The 15,621-nt window shown below is 33.1% G+C and overlaps 1 pseudogene; it reads left to right on the forward strand.

Annotated features, from left to right (window-relative positions):
* Nucleotides 1–1,232: 1,232 nt before the first annotated feature.
* On the forward strand, nt 1,233–12,498 carry LOC127707348 (uncharacterized; annotated as a pseudogene).
* The last annotated feature ends 3,123 nt before the right edge of the window (nt 12,499–15,621 follow it).

Genomic DNA, 15,621 nt, shown 5'->3' on the forward strand with positions numbered 1-15,621 from the left:
AAAGTAATCTGAAATTACAAAATCATTTTTTTTAGTTTACTGAAATAATCGGATATAAGTAAACCTTTATCAATTAAAAATCGAAAATAATTTACTTTTTTGAAAGATTCGATGTTGTTTGGGAAAACACGTCATTTTAAATCTGTGTTCGATAATTCTTGCTTCCCGGACAACGATGCAAATCATATGCAATGACCCCAGATTTGCACTCATTCGGTAGACGTTATGCGCATGCTCGGTAATTAAGGTTGCTGAGGAAAATGTCGGAAGCAAAGAAAATGAAACCGGGCCCTCAGCGTAAATTGAGTGATTCTGGCAGAAAAAGGAACAAAAAAGTGGTAAATGCAAAGTTAAACAAAAGTAGGATTTACATTGGCGATGAATATGATCGTTGGATGGAGATAAAGACCGCTCTACGTCTGGAAACGAACTCAGAAGTGGCAAAGATTCTTCTTGACAGGTAACATAATTTTCTTTCTGATTTTCATTTTATTTTGTTGTTAAATTCATGATAAAGATATTTTTTCCCCCAGCTTAACTAGACAAGGTTCTCATTACACAGAAAATAAATATGTATAACCACATAAACTGTTGTGTAAGCGTCGTTTAAATGCATTGTGTAAAGGCACTTTTTTGGGGGCCCAATAAGGGGACAATGCACACGCAACTTTTATTTATGTTGAAAACCATGTTTTTATAAAAAAAATAAATACTTCTTTGTTTACAATACTTCAAATTATTCAGGAGCAAGTCATTTACTATAAAATTAACAAAAAGCTTTAAGATTACTTTTTTCATACTAAAAACTATAAAGTATACATTTTTTCTTTATATTTTACAAGAATCACAATCTTTGAAAAACATTAATTTTTGCATACAAGGTTGTCTCCTGTCAATGTTTATTGGCGAAAATGACTTTTGTCGAAAATAGGCCCCATTTTTTTATGTTGAAGGTGTTTCATGAAGCCCAAATTTTATTTTTTTGTCTGAATTTAATTAAACCAATTTTAATTTCAAATTTGGTTTACAGGTATGCAGTAACTGCAGCATGTTCAGAATCATTGCCTATCAGAACTCCTGCAAAAGTTGCAACTGTATGTGCAACCCCCCGTGGAGCTGCATATGTTTCTACACCTGCCCAATGTGCAACCCCCTGTGGAGCTGCATATGTTTCTACACCTGCACATTCAGCTTGGAAAATGTTCAGTGCACATTTATCTGATGTTTTTGGGATGTCATCTGAACATGAACAGGTTGAAAGGTAAGATAAAAAAAAAATGTGTGAGCCAAAATTTGTTCCTGTGAAAAAAGTTCCAGTGGAACTTATATCACAGGAAATATGTTCGGGGAGAATTTTTTTCTCAGGTAATTTCTATATAATTTGTTCCATCTCTATAAAATAAGTTCCACACTTTACCTGGTGAAATAAGTACCGGGTTGATGAAATTTGTTCCTTACCTAGTGAAATAAGTTACTTGTCTGTGAAATATATTCCACTGGTTAAACAAGTTATCTTATATAGTATAATACTGAACATTTGTCATCAGTGAGTTTAAAGTTATCATTCAAGTGCATTATAAAAATAAGTATTATATTAATAATATATTAGATAAAAAGTGTAAATCATCCAGTTTGGATCCTATGGAGTATAGCAAATGTTTAATTATATACTCTGTAAGTGTAAAAAATATCTAAATGACACTTTTGAACCAGAAAAGATTAGAATACAAGAAAAATCATTCAGAAAAAAAGTATAGTTGAAGACAATTTATAGGAACATATGTACTAATTTGAAAAGGACAAAGTGACTTGATCATTTATAAATATCAAAAGACATGTAGAAAAAAAAGTACATGTATGACTAGAACACGGGGCCATGACAGTTAACAGGAACCAAGGAGAAATACCGCATAAAACATAAATACAAATTATGATACATTACCATCGCTTTTATTTTTATCTTCATCCTATAGTTACAGTCATGCCTTCAATTGCAAATGTATCCCATGCAAGTACACTCAGTACAGCATTTAGCTTGCATTATAATTTAAGTGTAACAAGAAAATGTTTCGGTGTGCAATAATGATTGAGCGGAACTTGAACATATTCATTAGTTTCTATGAAATATTTACATGTTCCTTTAAAACTAATGTCACAGGAACTTATTTAAAACTTTTTAATATTAATTGAAACAAAATTCATGGTGCTATGATTTTTGTTCCGAAACTTATTTAACATTTGGCCAAAAAATTAGTTCCGGAACAAATTTTACAGTGCTGGAACATATTTTCTGTGATATAAATTCCTGTCGAACATATTTCCTATGAAATTTGTTCCAGCGGAACAAATGTCATGCCGGAACAAAATTTTTGTTACAACAGCAAACAAACTATTAGTTGGGACCCAAGTGTTACCAATTTTCCTACTGTATGTTCCTAAATTTGTTTCCATTCTTTAACATTAGATGTCTCAATCAGATATTTTGAAACTTTCTGTTTCAGTATAATATTATGCAATGCTTTTCAATACTATGTTTAATTTGCAGCCAGAACCCATGTATGTACAGCTTTCGAGTTAGACTGGAGGGGGCATCTGTGTCCTCCAGACACATTCTTCTTTCATTTCTTATGGATTTTGATGAACCTTGTCCAGACAAATTTTTTGGTCTTTCAAGATGGGTCTGATCCAATGATTCTTAAATTCAGCAGATGAGATATTTTATTGTTCCCTAGTGGCAAAAGTGTGTTATATATATGTCTTTATATTATGATTTCAGGAGAGATGATCCATGCATGTCAGGCATTGAAGAAATGGGACTGGAAAAATCAGCTTTACAGAAATCTTGTAGTTTTATAAATCCATTTAAGTAAGTCTGTATACCTATAGAACTGTAAATACTACATTTGTACATGTGCAATTGCAAACATTTATTTATCAAATACACAGTTGATAATTTAAGCACTCCAGAGTTTTAATCACACGTTTTTATGATCTATAATGCCAATCAGCGGTTGCACCTGGCATCAGAGTCCCTCATTATGTAAATGTACATGTAAGTTTCTTCAATAGGCATATGGCCCAAGAACACAGTTATTTCGTAGTGCATTTCTTTTAGACAATAAATTCAAATTTAAAAAATCGCACGTGCTCTATCTCAAAAAGATTTTTACAGTGTAGTGCACTACTATTGATACAAATAATATCAAAATTATAGAAATTTCTACCAGCTCTAACTCAAAACATTGCCAATTCTGTGTTAAGGGGGGCTAAAATTCAGTTTGACAGCTTCAGACATTCTAATTTTTGACCTCTTTTAACTGGACCAAATCACTACTTAACATAAAGATTCAGCACCCAAATTTTTTTAACATGTGATTTCAACCCCTTACTTAATATTTCATGCATAAGATATCAAGAAATAAATTGGAAAAGTGTATCCAAAAAAACTCAAGTTATACACTGTTCACACTAGGGACTATATTCGTAGACAACGAAAAGACAACGAAAACCTAAGGACAATAACTGTGTCCTTGGACCATATAGGAAAATGTCAGTGTTTCTACAATGAATATATATACATGTATGTTGTACCATGTTGTACAAGAGTGTGAGCTTTGGCTGATATCTCTGGAGGCAATGTTTTTCTTGTAAAGTTACATATATGCCACAAACAGTAAAATGTTTTAGAGTATAAGTGTGTACTGTTAATACAAATGTAACAAATATTGATTTACAAGCATGACATTCATACATGTATTTGAATGGAAGGGTTAGAAAATAAGGGATCAATCATCATGTCATATTGCCTTATGTTTTCAGTCTGACTAATAACAATTCTGAAAAGAACTTTATTGGTGACTGGAATGAAGATGATGACTCAGCAAGTGATTATCAACCTAGTTTGGACGCCACTTTAAGGTAAGATGAATATGTTAGATTCTCTCCCCACTCTCATTATTTCATTTTAACAACAACCCAAAATATGTCATCCAGAGGTCACCTCAAGGTCTTCAACACACTAAAAACCAACAACTTGCAATGAGCTCTTTTAGTTTGTGCATGTAAAATATGGACAAATTTCAGAAAAAAAAGTTTGTGCCTCCCACACCACCATGTTGGAAAGGGAAGGATGAGAATTTAAAGATTAAGCTATCACAGTTGTCTACAAGATAACATTGTCAAGTTCCAACAATATCTTGGTTCCCATGATACATTTCGTACTACACCAAAAAAAATATATAAAAAGACATTTGGTTAAAAGCTACAGAGGCTGGATAAAATAACTAGCGTGGAAGGATAAAACATACACACATTGTTCATTCTATAGCATATATGACTATACATGTCAAACCACACAATTTTTTATTGGTTTTCAAACTGGATATGCTTTCGGTCACCAATTTTAGATCTTAATGATATTCCATATTTCAGGCAGGACCACAATATAAGAAAAGACTTAGATTCTGATGATGAAGACATGGATGTTGATATTGAAAAGGGGACAGCTGATGAACCAGCAGTTGAACTAGGGCCAAACATTAGCAGAATAGAGACTGATAATGATTTAACTGCACTGCTTGAAGACAGAACATTTTTGGTTTTTTTAAACCAAATTTTGGTATTGGCAAAAATGAAAGTTGAAAACTGTGCAGTAGTGGGTTGCCATGAAGAAGTTGTTATTAACACTGAAGTGATTTCATCTGCATTGTATTTAAAATGGGTATGTATTATTACAGTCTGTGCTAAAACTTTTCAAAATTACTAGAGTAAATTTCGACTGGCTCGACTTAAATTAATTTAGACATAAGCATCAAGCTAGTGGCACAGACTGTACTGAGATAAAATATAATAGTACTCAACTCAAGACACATTCACACGAAAACAACACATAAATGACTAATTTTATTTTGCATACAAAACATTTTTTTTCAATAATTAAATTTAATATTGTTTATATAGGTAACCACACAATGTATATCTACATGACCCATCTGAAAAGGTTCGTCGCTCTCGTTAAATCTTGTTCACTAAATTTTAGTAAATAACTTCTGGTTCTCGTTTTAATCTTGCACTGTAATGAAAGGGACGAAACAGAATACAATTAGATGTGATATATGACATAAATTATATTTGTTTACAAATGCAAGAATATTTCATGCATTCATAATCCTAATTGTAGAAAACAGTGCAGACCGTGTGTTGTTTACATAAATGACGTCAGAAATAAAATCCCCTAATACTGACAGCACAACCAACATCGGACCCATTCCGAATTCGCTGGCATTTCAAGTAGCGCCTGTCTCATATTAAGATTAAACACATCAGTAATGTTTTATTTTTTTTCTATTTCAGACTTGTAAAAATAACCACTTGGTAAACAAATGGTGCTCTCAGCCAGTATTAAATCGTAGGTTACACAGTGGAGACCTTCTTTTTTCGTCAGCTCTATTGATTTCAGGATGTAACTTCCAAAAGATCTCCCTGTTTGCAAGATTTTTAAAACTGGCAATTCCACTTTCTGTATCTTATCTAAAGATGCAGCGGACATATTTGGCTCCAACATTAGATGATATCTGGGAGAAAGAACAGAATCAGGTTTTCCTTGAATTTTAAGACAAAGAACTTGTTTTACTGGGTAACTCTTGACTTAAAATAATAGTTTACTATGTTACTTTTGAGATTCAATATTTATAAATTCAAAATAAATAAAAAAGTAGAGGTATTTGTTTTTTGCCATATGTAAAAACCTATGCTATATGTTTGCAAAGTTTTTGCAACAATTTGATCTTATAACCAAATGCAAAGAGAGACTGTGAGGCATTTTTTTATGAACTACAATCTTAATGAAATTTTATCTCTCATTTCTCCCATGTGAACAAAAAACGCGCGTCTGGCATAGTAAAATTATAAGCCTGGTACCTTTGATAAGTATTTCTAATATATTTTAGAGAGAATTTAACAAAACCCCATTAGGGGTCATGTGAGGGTCTTTCAAACACATTCTTCTTTAATATGTAAAATTTTATTTTTGATATACAAATATTTAAGGTGATGGAAGGATGGACAGTCCTGGCCATTGTGCACAGTACTGCACCTACACATTTATGGAAATGGATACCAAAAAGATTGTATGCATAGTGACCATGGACAAACGGATGACCGATAAAAAAAAGTACAAATCTGGAGAAGGCCTGTTTCCTGAAAGGTTTACAGTTTCTATTAGGAAAAGGATTGAAGATAGCTGAAAGTTACTGATGCCCATGTCCAAGTGGAAGCATTAATGAGTAAGTTGTATAACGGTTTCTTATATACAATGTATGCATAAGTTATAGTATAATAAAAAATTGTAAAAAGTTTTTACACCAGGAGTAATTGTTTTTTTTTTCAATATATTGCACTAAGTGTGTACACATTAAAATACAACTGAAGCAAAAAGTTAAAAAACTTTACATTAATAAACGTCAGGTCTCAGTTGAGAACCCATTATTATATGGTAAAGATCGTATCTTGTCTATATCTTGAGAACCGTTATTATTTCAAAACTAATAATTGACATACATGTATATAAACTATAATGATTGTGTCATAATGTATGTAATGTAGGTCAAAGGTCAAGGTAAACAACTTGGGTTGGAGTTGAGTACCCTGCGCCCCATGGTAAAGATCATGTTCTTTACATATGCAAAGTTTTTTAAATAATTTGACGTATGCTGAATAAACTATGTTCAGTGTACTGCATGGATATTAAAAACGGTTTAATTATGTATAATCTTCTTTCAGGGAGAGAATTTCCAAATATCAAACATTCCTTTGATATTTGGCATGGGGCCAAAAATCTAGGAAAGAAGGTCATAAAGGTAGGTATCATATAAACAATTTAATTCATATATTATTCATGTCTGTTTGTCCATCAACTTATTTATCTAATCTGAAACTCAGCCTTAACGAGTGAATGAATTTTGAAAAGAAACCTTCATGGAATCATTATTAATTGAATTTATGATGCCATTTCATTATTGATTGCGTTGGTTTGTTTTGTTTTCTACAAATACAATTCCACTTTTAGGTGGTATTAATTTTGTTATTTTGAATAACAGTTATAATAAGCTTTAAAAATACATTTTATCATGAATGTGTACAATAATCTTTTGTTCTACAAGAATCTGCTCTTTGTTTTAATGTAACTTATTTTCAACAGGCTGGTCAGGAAAAGGAAAAGAAATGTCTATTGGAATGGACTAGAGATATTGTAAATCACTTTTGGTACTCTGCAGATGTATCAAAGTCTATTCAAGAATTCATGGTATGTTATGATATGGTAGTACATGTTCTTGTCTATGGTTTTTGTTTGATCTGATTATATTTTATGATTAAATACCACCTCGTACAGTACAATTCAGAAAAAGAAATCTTTTTAAAAAGAAGCGACTAAAAATCAGTAATGAATGCTTTAAAGACATGTATCAAAAAAAGAAAATTATGTTTGAATATTTTACTCCCGGCTTGAAAAAATATCATTGTCCCATAGGGGAAAATTAAATTGCATCGTGTGAGAAAAACAAAATAAGAATAATTATGTCCTATGGGAAAGATCCTGTCCGCTCCATATCTTGAGAACTGTTATGATTTCAAAGACTGTACTTGACATGTATATTAACCAACATGAACAACTTTGTAGGTCAAGGTCAAAAACAGGTTTCAAACATGAACAACTTTGTAGGTCAAAGGTCAAGGTCAAAAACAGGCTTCAAACATGAACAACTTTGTAGGTCAAAGGTCAAGGTCAAAAACTTAGGTTTCTAGTTTGGTACAATCATGATAATGTTGCAATTTATATGTAAGTTTAGGAATTTTAGCTAGCTTGGGATTTGCATGATGTCACATGTCATTTTTCTTGTCTCTATATTCTCATTTCCCTATTTCTTTGTAATTTGCAGTATAAGGTTGTATTTCTAATATGAATTTATTCCTCAATTGCTATTTTGAATTTACAGGGCGTGTGGTGTGGAATGATACACCATGTTGTTAATGAGCATGAATGGTCTATGTCGTACACTGACGATGGAACATATTCCTGTAAACATGGTCCGTTATGTGAAGAGAGGGAAAAGGGTTGGTTGAAAGCTGGTTCACCAGCTCATGATGCTGCCATTGGAATTGTGATAGACAAAAGATTCATTAAGAAAATGGGTATTTTAATCACATGAAGTACCCAAGTACATCCTGAGGCAGGGCAGAAGGGTTTACACGGTACTGAAGGGTGTTAAAATACCCATTTGTGATGGACAAAAGATTCATTAAGAAAATTCCTTACTACTTAAACTGCAGGTATGATATAAGTTATCTACGTTCATATCCTAAGATATGGGTATTTTAATCACATGAAGTACCCAAGTACATCCTGAGGCAGGGCAGAAGGGTTTACAAGGTACTGAAGGGTGTTAAAATACCCATATCTACCAATATGTACGTAGATAGACGGCGACAATAGATAACAATGGGAAATTGGTAGCGACATCCAGGAATATGTCTTAGCAACAAGCTGGGAATATTGGCTTTTTAATGACATGTCATCAGTTAATCAATATCCAAAAAATATACTAAGCCGGTGATAAGATATTCTATCAAAAATTGGAATATTGAAAAAAAATCACAAGACAAAAAAAGACCAAATAGGTATCTTAAAATAATAGTAAATTTTCAGTCAAACAATATGTAAAGGAAAATATCAAGTGCATTTATAACCCCACTAAAAGGGGGTGAGCTGTAACCCCTGTCTGTCTGTCCCCATGATTTTTATGCCCCTGCCGTAGCGGAAGGGGCATTAAGTTTTACCCTTGTCCGTCTGTACGTACGTACGTACGTCCGTACGTCCCAAAATTGGTTTCCGTTCTCTAACTTGAGTTTGCTTCAACCAAATGTTATGAAACTTATCCATAATGCTTATTACCACAAAACACAGATCTAGTTCGAATTTTGGTTGCGTCACTTTAACTGTTCTAGAGTTATGCCCCTTTATAAATGAAAAAATTGCAAAATGTTTAGTTTCCGTTCTCTAACTTAAGTTTGCCTCAACCAAATGTTATGAAACTTACACACAATGCTTATTACCACTAAATACAGATCAAGTTTGAATGTTGGTAGCGTCACTCTAACTATTCAAGAGTTATGCCCCTTTACAAATGAAAAAATTGCAAAATTTTTAGTTTCTGTTCTCTTATTTAAGTTTGCCTCAACCAAATGTTATGAAACTTACACACAATGCTTATTACCACTAAATACAGATCAAGTTTGAATTTTGGTAGCGTCGCTCTAACCATTCTAGAGTTATGCCCTTTACAAATGGAAAAATTGCTAAATTTTTAGTTTCTGTTCTCTAATTTAAGTTTGCCTCAACCAAATGTTATGAAACTTATACACAATGCTTATTACCACAAAACTCAGATCAAGTTTGAATTTTGGTGGCGTCACTCAAACCGTTCTAGAGTAATGCCCCTTAATAAATGGAAAAATTGCAAAATTTTTAGTTTCCGTTCTCTAATTTAAGTTTGCCTCAGTTCTTCAGTTATGTCCCGTCATAACTATATGATATGCAAGCGGGGGCATCATCTGTGTCTACATGTGGACACAATCCACATTTATTTTGACTCATTTTCCACAAACTTCATGCTAATCTCGGACTCGGGGCATTCGTAATCGTAAAAATATAATTCGTCGACCCTATTCAACTCATTTATGAAATCATCATCTTGGTTCTGCAAAATCTCAGGCGGTACGCTACTCTGACTTGCCGAAAATCGACTTTCCTGGCTCATTTTATCTGTTTAATACTAAGACCGCCATTTGTACTTTTGTATCCAATGTAAATACAAAGGGGGACAATTAAAAGTTTTGTGACTGGTTTACGCTCCATGTTATGCATTTCAAGGTAATCAAAATAAATATTTTTTAATAATTGATGTGGAAATATTAAACAATTTTATAAGTATCAAAAGTTCAGTCTATTTTCAACCCTTTTCAAAACCTAATTTCAAATCGGTAATTACGAAATACAGGTGCTCGTTTAGATTTGAGAACGTCAACTTTACGACGTCATAATACGAAATCGTAAATGCCGCATCTGGGCCCTTTTTGTCAGTCGCAGTCACATATGTAGATACATTATTTCCCTTAAATATTATCAGATGTTTTATTACAATATTTTTGTTTTTAGATTGCTTCGAAGTCGGGTGTCTTGATTTAATATTTTCTGTATTTTCCTCTTGGACCTCGTTGAAAAAGATGCTGTAAAGTCGTGCTCGTTGCTTTTCAGCTTCATCTACCTCTTGAATCTGTTTACAGTTAAACAATGTATACATATTGTACATAGGCATTGGTTCATTATAACGACTATGACCTGGTTTTAGTATAGTGTAATTTTGAAGTGTAAATGGGTTACGATTGTTTTGTTGAGTGTTTCGGGTACCTGCCGGTCACGTCATGATTTCCCTTGTATTAATAACGACAACCAGCCCCCCACAGTAGTTATGTAAATACGCCACATTTGAAGGATTTTATGTAATCCCTTATGGAGTTACTTTGGCACCAATTCACTTTTTTTACATTTATTAGCCATCGCGGTCGATGTGGTTTGAAAGAACCATGAATGTCTTTATCTTCTAAAAAATCAAATCCTTGGGTTAGTTTGTTCAACTTGTTTACCATAATAATTGTTTGGTTCATTTTATGCTTGGTCAGATTGCGTGTAATTAAGGCTTTTACCAATTTCTGAGACAACTTCGGGGATAGTAGCAATTTATTCATTGTTGACATATTGACTGACCGTAGCTCTAATGTTTAATGTATATGTTTGACATATTGACTAACCGTAGCTCCAATGCTTAATGTATATGTTTGACATATTGACTGACCGTAGATCCAATGTTTTATGTATATGTTTGACATCTCGACTGACCTTAGCTCCAATGTTTAATGTATATGCTTGACATATTGACTGACCGCAGCTCCAATGTTTGATGTATATGTTTGACATCTTGACTGACCGTAGCTCCAATGTTTAATGTATATGTTTGACATATTGACTGACCGTAGCTCCAATGTTTGATGTATATGTTTGACATCTTGACTGACCGTAGCTTCAATCAATGTTTAGTGTATATGTTTGGCATCTCGACTGACCGTAGCTCCAATGTTTAATGTATATGTTTGACATCTTGACTGACCGTAGCTTCAATGTGTAATATGTTTGACATCTTAACTGACCGTAGCTTTAATGTTTAATGTGTATGTTTGACATCTTGACTGACCGTAGCTTCAATGTGTAATATGTTTGACATCTTCACTGACCGTAGATCCAATGTTTGATGTATATGTTTGACATCTTGACTGACCGTAGCTCCAATGTTTAATGTATATGTTTGACATATTGACTGACCGTAGCTCTAATGTTTGATGTATATGTTTGACATCTTGACTGACCGTAGCTTCAATCAATGTTTAGTGTATATGTTTGGCATCTTGACTGACCGTAGCTCCAATGTTTAATGTATATGTTTGACATCTTGACTGACCGTAGCTTCAATGTGTAATATGTTTGACATCTTGACTGACCGTAGCTCTAATGTTTAATGTATATGTTTGACATCTTGACTGAACGTATCTTCAATATTTAATGTATATGTTTTTGTTACCTTATACACCTTCTTAAAGGTGCTGAAGGCGTGTTGATGTCATTTTTCTACGACACTCTCCAATTCTTAATACAGTGTTGGTTATAACATCTAAATGTATTACTTTTTTTTACATCTAGGCATATCAGTGAACGTTACGTTCTTTATCAGAGATGATACATTGTTATGGTTAAGATATAGTTTAGTTACAATGGTTATAATGACCTAAGTTTACCTTTGGTTATATAACCTCTCTACGTGTGCACCCATATGTGACTTCGAATTGAAAATATGGTCACTGCTGATCTTCCTTCGACCGACAGTGAAACCCTTGCCAAAGTTGGACATCCGTGCGGTTGTGCGGAATGCATACATACGTAGTCACGTACGGTCAAAATGTTGACATTAAATCCGATGCCTCGTGTAGAGAGAGTGCCACGTTCAGAAACCCTTGCAACAATCATTTCGAGGGGTCCGTAGGTGGTCTGATGAAAGACAAAATTTCTGTCCTTTTCCAATGTACCCTATCTGCTCATTGCATTTCAGGTTTCGCGTCCCTCGCTCATGTCAGCCCCCGTTGTTGGATCTAGCTATTGTGTTTGTTGTCAGAGGTTTTCGTCCTGAACATGAATGAAGTATTTGCCATTGTACATTACGCAAACATTAATCAATCAATCTCTACGGATGTTGCGCTCTACTGATGCAATCGTAAAATTAAAAAAAAAGAAACAACATGTCTTTGGTACTTGGTTTCGTTTGATTGCTGTTACATTGATCTATATTCCAGAGTCACATTAAATTATAACATCTGATGTATCTTTACAGATAAAAAATGTATATATTTGTCAATTCAAAACTCAGGCTTAAAAAGGTGTAGGACAGATGCCCATTTGATCAACACGAGAAATAAACTTACTGTTTTTTAATTGGCGTGAGCAATCATTTGTATATTGTTTATTGTTATGCTGAACTTTATAGCATGCATTCTAGATTAATCTTTTTCAATCTCGTCTTTCTGTTTGAATTTTTGGTATTTATTTCAGGATGCGGTTGCCCATCAGTAACCGTAAATGGAACTGTATCTGAAATTATAACAGCTTGCTGTGCTTATTGCCAGAAACATTGTTGTTGTAGCTGTATCATCACGACATGCGGAATTGAAGATTGCTGTGTTATTCTAGCATGCTGTACTGTACAGTCCAATCAAAATAATTTTGGAAAGCTGTACCAAAGTGTTCTAGGAAAATACTTTAAAGGTGTTTTTAGAAAGTTCGAAGGTTGTTATAAAAAAAGTCGATGAAGGTGTTCAAGGAAAATTCTATGAAAAAAAAGGATTCAAAAACACGCTGCAAATGATAATAGAATTAAAAACTATTTGCCTTAAACTAATAAATTGATGGAAAAACACGTTGATTGTACACTGCTTAATATTAAATGGTTGAGCGGCCAAATACGTTTAGTCTCAGAACAGTAGAACATGAACGATATTCTAATAGACAACCATTCGGTCTAGCAACTGTTTTCGAGTAACTCTTGTCTTTTACTTTCTCCATCAAATGATTACTTATTGATAGTTTGGTCTGGGCAGCATGATTTATTTATTAGAGAGGCGAAAGATACCAAAGGGAAATTTTACTTCATAAATCGAAAACAAAATTGACAATGCCATGGCAAAAAAAAAAAAAAAAAAAACGATCATAACAAATAGTATTCACAACCAGCATAGACTGAGCTATACGAAACCCATCAGAAAGCGATGGTAATCTCTGGTGCTCCGGAAGGGTAAGAATATCATGTGCAACATGTGAAACCCGTCGTGTTATTTGCTCTAAGCTAGCTTTTATTGACTGCGAGAACTCTTTGGTTTGGTTTTTAATCGTTTTTTGGGTTGATTGTTTATATCGATCTTATAATGAAGCCTTTTTCAACTGATTTGTACAGTTTGTTCTTATTGTGTGCTGTCCTGTCACTGTCACCGGTTGGAGAGGATTCACCACGTAGAGAGCCACATTTTGTATATGTTTTTCTCAAGCAAGTAGTCTGAGAATCGGAGGTTGTAGTTGGTATTTGTCTATTATTTAAGGTAGCACAATACAAAAGCAACTAAATTTTATCAAAATTTCATTTTCAGCTGTTTTTGTTACTTCTTAATATTCAAAAACCACAGAAGAAAAAAATATTTACATATCTTGCACTGTTAATGAGTTTTGATGATAATTAGTTTTATCAACAAATGCACGTGTCTGACTGGTACAAGATAAGAACATGTGGGCAGTACTATGTGGTTAATCAATAGAATCATTTGATAGCTTTACGACCACTGACCAGCAATAAAAATAACAGTTATGAAAAAGAGGTGGATTAGGGATTTATGGAAAAATGAAGATAATGAATTCCAAATAAAAATATATTTCTGTATTGGAGCTACCAGGAGAAAAAACAAAACAACTATTTGGAGCTATAGAGGGAATCAAAATATAAATGTACAGATATAAAAAAAATATAATTGTACAACAATAAATGTTGCTGATGTTTATACTAGAATTTCTTGAGTAGAATGTTTAAATATGAATTCTTTTTAAAAGAAAATACAAATTAAATATTTCATTTTCAAACTGCAAAAAATGAAAAAAATCTACTTTGTGTAAAACACCATATTATCATTGTATACAATTATAATTCTAGAAATCCCCCATAAGGATCCTCTAGACTGACCAACTGATCATTTTGTGTACACATGCATAACTTACAATGCAAATAACAAAATATATCATTTTATATACTAAAAGAATAAAATCCATATTGAAAAAAAGTAAATGCAATGTGTAATTAAACTTCTGAGATCATTAATAGTAAAGGTTTATCATGGTGGGCGGAGTTTTGACCATATCAGTAGCAACTGACTTAAGCAAGGTCAATAATGATGTAACATCTCCCGCCAGGTCGGATTTTTGATGCATAGGGTGTGCATTTTCTTTAAAATTAGAATTGCTGAATTGGAATGCTTTCTTGCTGGTCAAAACCTAATTGATTTATGATTAAAGGCCAATCCTGAAGTATCCCCATGATACATGTGTGAATTATATTGAAGTTAATGGGGTACAAGTAGGAAAATCCTTATTGATTCAAATGTGACACATTCATTTTTGTCATGAAAATGTAGTTTTAAATGAAATTAGCTCCTAGATGGGTGCCCTATATGTCTGATTTTCACACATGTTGTTCCTTGAATAGATATCTTAAAAAGGGTGTCTCAGATATCCAAAAACATCAATAGAACACATTTTATACCCAATTTAATTTAGTGATCTCTTATGAATTGAGGTTGCAAACTTCATTGAAGGTTTATGAGAGAATGAAATACAATAGGAAAAATCTGAGACACCCTTTTGGAGGTCAAACTGTGTTGCACAAGAATCTATAAAATATTTTTGGATGGTATGAATAACAAAGACGTTAATTTCATTCAAGATAGGACATTACATTATAGCAACTAATTACATAATAATTAATTATGTAATAATCATGTCATAATGAAATAATCACCATTTGAAAGATTAATCTTTCTTCTTTCTTTTGGTACCTCATTTATACAATTTAAAGCTGGATGAAAGAAATTACATCAATTTAAAGTTGTCTGATTGGGGGTGAAAAAATCTTTGTATTGTGCTACCTTAATTTGTGTATTAGGCCGTTGGATTTCTCGTTCGAATTGAACTTTGTCATGTTTTATACCTTATTATCAGGTGTGAAATTCGCACTTTTTGAAAGCTGTTCTGCGACCTACTGTTGATTCATCATTATTCGTTGGATGTCAATTTTCGTGGAATTCGTGGGTACAGGTGAACCACGAAATTAAATGTTCAACGAATGACAAATTTTCTATAGGCTTGTATGAAGACTTCGGCAAAACCACAAAATTAAATATCCACAAACATGTAAGTTTTCCTTC

This window comes from Mytilus californianus, unplaced genomic scaffold, assembly GCF_021869535.1.
Source record: "Mytilus californianus isolate M0D057914Y unplaced genomic scaffold, xbMytCali1.0.p SCAF_66, whole genome shotgun sequence".
NCBI classification, from domain to species: Eukaryota; Metazoa; Mollusca; class Bivalvia; order Mytilida; family Mytilidae; genus Mytilus; species Mytilus californianus.